General features: G+C 42.9%; 1 protein-coding gene across 1 annotated transcript in view; it reads left to right on the top strand.

Moving 5' to 3' along the window:
- Positions 1-894: 894 nt before the first annotated feature.
- Positions 895-4069, top strand: part of ZPLD1 (zona pellucida like domain containing 1) — a 157439-nt gene continuing 154264 nt past the window's right edge. The window contains exon 1 of the mRNA XM_026859877.1: positions 895-930. The gene's annotated coding sequence lies outside the window, so the exon portion shown is untranslated. The remainder of the gene's footprint in view (positions 931-4069) is intronic.

Below are 4069 nucleotides of genomic sequence, written 5' to 3'. Positions count from 1 at the left end.
TTTTTTTTTTTTTTTTTTTTTTTTTTTTTAAATTAGACAAAAATTTGCATAGGTACATGATTTAAAAATACCTGCTTCTTTGGTAGGGCTAAAACTGGGGTCTGCAAGTTTCTTTGAGGGAGCAACAACATGATGGTGAAGAAATAAATAACTGACAGCTGCTGAGCCAGAGAGAAACACATCATGTCTCACAGATGTTATTTGGATCGGCCAACTTGCAACACGTAATAGAAATGTTTCCCTTTGGATCTAGGGTGAATCATGAAAATGTCTCATTACAGAAAATGTCAAAACATTTTCCACAATGACCCCAGTTTTGCCATGTTTTTCTCTTCCCACTTCAAGAAATGGCTTTTCAGCAAGTTTGATTAACAAAGTGCTAAAAATTAAGCTGGCTAAAGGAGTGTCTCCTGTGTTATGATTTCTACTGGCCAAGGTGGTGAGCAGCAAGTGGTGGGCATTTCATCTGTGACTGTGGTTAGCTGTCTTTATAAGCCTTCAACTGTGGAAATCCCCACTTAACCCAACCTTTGCACACTGGCGGGAAGTGAGTTGGCTCGACACCTCCTTCTGCACAGTCCCAAATCCGTCCTACCATTACCCTGAGCAGCTCTTTACCTTGGGAGGCGTTTTTTTCTCTGCCAACCTGGCCACTCTTACGTGACTGCAGAGTTCATTGCAAAGCCTTGGTGTTGACATCAGGAATATGACAGACCTTATCCGGCCACAGACGTTTTCAAAATCACTGGCTGGTGGCCCAAGTTACCTGAAGCAGTTACTAATTGTTTGGTGATGACGCAAATGCTGGGGTCCAATTTCAGCCCTGCTGCCGGCTCCCAGGCAGGAATGACCTGCTCGACTATAATTGCTCTCCATAACCTGGTGGCAGACAGGCCTGCAATTTCCCCAGATGCTGCACTCCTGCCATAGGTAGGTTATATTGAAAGGTGTGTATCATTTCTTTTGGAGTGAAATATTCTTTCCTGGGGCCTTTGCTCTGATTTAAACCTCTGTTTTTTTTTTTCCCACCCTCATGATATATATGTGAATTGTTCCTGGTGCCTGTCTGAGCATCATTTCACATATGTTTACACTGCATACTTTTGTTATTAACAAAAATGGTTAAAATCATATTCAATGGCTTAAAGAATCTCCTTTTCATCCAGGTACCTAGCCTAACTCTCCTGTAGCAGGCACATCATACAAGATTATTTCATCATGGCTTGTGTGCTCCCCCACTGAACTAGAATTGTCTTCTGCACCACTGGCAACACTTGTGGAAAACTGATATAACAGCTGCTCAATAGCACTTGAGGCAGTGTTATGTTTTTGTAAATGTTTTCACTTCTGATTTGGTCGTTTGTAACAAATGCCATATGATAGCATTTATGCAATGGTCAAAGCATAAGATCTATCCAGGGCATTAGTGGTGGGAAGCGTTAGACCACAGCCTTTGGCTCCTACCCAACCTGATCCTGTGATGTGGGGTGACTCAGCAGCTGTGCTTCAGTCTCCTCATGTAAGCTGGGATAGTAATGGGTGGATTGCAAAGCTTACAGGGTCTATCAGCCTGATATCGCCTGCCATTCAAGTCCTGTGATTAGTGGGAGAGAACCAAGGCAGACACACAGAGCAGAAGCTACTGAGGCCCCCTCACCATACACCAGTGGTGCAAACTCTGCTGCAGTTGGCTTGCTTGGGGTCAGTTCTGAGAGGCAGATGGGTGGGCAGCTGGACAAAGGGGCCACGGATGAGAATCCAAGGCTGGCTGAAGTATGCTGAACAACTGCAGTAGATATTTTCTGTGCACAACCCTGAGAATATTTTCTGTATGGCTTGGTCACCCCTATGGTTATTCAGTTCTGTCTAAGGTTTTTGAAAAACAAGTGAAGTGGAGGGAAAAGAGAAAAAAGCTCCTTGTTTTTAATGGTAACATTTAAAAATAATATAAAACCACCTTCGGTGGCCAAACCACATAAATTGCCATGCAGATCCATGAGCAGGTGTGCCTCCTGGAGCTACTGGAACAGCATCAGAAACCTGCTGGATCCCCAGTAGAAAGTGTCCTCTTAATTCTGGGTCAAATTTTGCTCCAAATGTGGTTGAGAGCAAAACTCCTGTTTACTTTAATGCTCGCTGGCTTTCATCTGTTGTTTTTGGAATAAACTGAGATCAGACGTGAGAAGTGCAAAGTACGTCTGTTAGGGCAGGAGGAAGCCAGCAATGTGCTGGGTGAGGTTGGGAATGAACCGGTTGGTATGTCCAGGTCCTTGGGATGAGACCTTTCAGCAGCATGACATGGCAAAGGATACTCCTGGTCTTTTGGTATGAAGCTGAGGTTATGGCTTTCATTCTTACTTCATATTTTCCTTAATTTCACCCACAGGAGTCCCTGGGTGGCTGCAGCCAAAGTCCCGCATTGCATTCAGCCCTGGCCCAGATCAATAAGTTGTTTCCATGGGGTTTTGTGTTGCTCCCTCCTGCCAGACCCGTGGCTCTGGGGGAGCCATCCCTGCTCCTGCGCATCCCTGTGTGACCTACCCAGCAGATCAGCTCTGTGCCTGCCATTAGTTATTGAGCTCTCCCTGTGTTACAGGTGTCGTTGCATGTGCATGGGTAGATGTTTATGCTTAGTTGGCTTCATGGAGCTTCCTAGACTTTAAGCTCTACTGAAAAAGTGTATCTATTTTCTTCAACTTGGGATCTGCAGAATTTCAGCCATGTTTTGTGCTATAGAAGTCATCCCATTGCTTTAGGAACAGCAAGTTGGCTGAATACGTTCTTGCATAGTGATGGAAATAGGGAGAGAAAGCAGGTAAGTTGTGTGCATAGCCTTCTACAGGATGTATTTCTTAATTCAATTTCCTAACTGTACAGCCAGTCCAATTTCTTGGTCAGAGTTGATATGAGGTGGTAAGTCATGGTTGACACAAATGTCCAAACAGATTCAGACCTTCCACCATTCTTCTTCTCTCTATTTGTATCCATGACATACTTCAGAAATAATTGACCTATTATTCAGTGGGAGAACTTCTTTCCTGCCCACTTTCCTCCCCCCTATTTCCCAAACCATTCCCTCCCACTTAAAGCCTTCCAAAACATTTAAGACTTGATACTCCAGAGTGCTGAGCACCCTGGCCCGGATTCAGTGAGCATTTAAACATAGGAATAATTTCATTTGAAGTCAATGCAATTATTTGCATGCTTTAGTTGCTTTGGAGTGAAATTGCTCCATATTCAATAGGGTGGAGTCCATCGAGTCCTTTCCTGGCTATGCCACTCAAGTTTGCTAGATGGGGAGGAAAGCTAAAGTGGCTCTTTTCAGGGCTTGTGCTGCTGGAGAACAAAAGGAAGCGGCACCTAGAAAGGGTATTTCTGGGCAGGATGGGGTTGTGGTTCACTAATGCTGTATTGTAAAAGGCTTGTTCTCATTGTAATCTTATCAAAGCCTGGGAGATTATTCTTATCAGAGCCTGTAACATTATTTTTATCAGCTTGAAAGATGATTCTTTTATACCAGCGCAGCTGTGAGCCTCTTAGGGCCTTTCCCTTTCTTTACCTCTCTCTTTCACTTCTCTGTCTCTCTCCCATCAATGTTTGCTCTTTGATATGAAAGCTCAGAGTAGACTGACATTTAAACATATAACACTGTACTAGGGATGTTTTACAGTGTAAAATGCCTGGAGTGATTTAGACCACTGTCTCTCAGTTCCCAAGTAAATCTATGGCTCAAGTAGGGCTCCAGTGCCTGTTTTAGGAGATTTAGCCCAGCAATGCTCATTTCTGAGAGCCCAGACTGATGGTAGAACATAAAGGTATGCATCCCTGATTTTATCTGTACTACCTCTGGCTGTTAGTTTGTGGTCTGGGATGAGCTGAGCAGCTCTTTGGGACAGGAACATCCTTCTATTATGTGTGGAGTCTAGAGTAAGACTGGAGCACCTGGATCCTCATGGAAAGAGGTAATTTAATAATAATAATAATAATAATAATAATAATAATAATAATAATAATAATAATAATTATTATTATTATTATTATTATTATTATTATTATTATTATTATTTCT

Source organism: Athene cunicularia (assembly GCF_003259725.1).
Source record: "Athene cunicularia isolate RWA chromosome 1 unlocalized genomic scaffold, athCun1 chr1_part1, whole genome shotgun sequence".
In the NCBI taxonomy this organism is placed as follows: Eukaryota; Metazoa; Chordata; class Aves; order Strigiformes; family Strigidae; genus Athene; species Athene cunicularia.
This window is presented reverse-complemented; position numbering and strand designations above follow the sequence as displayed.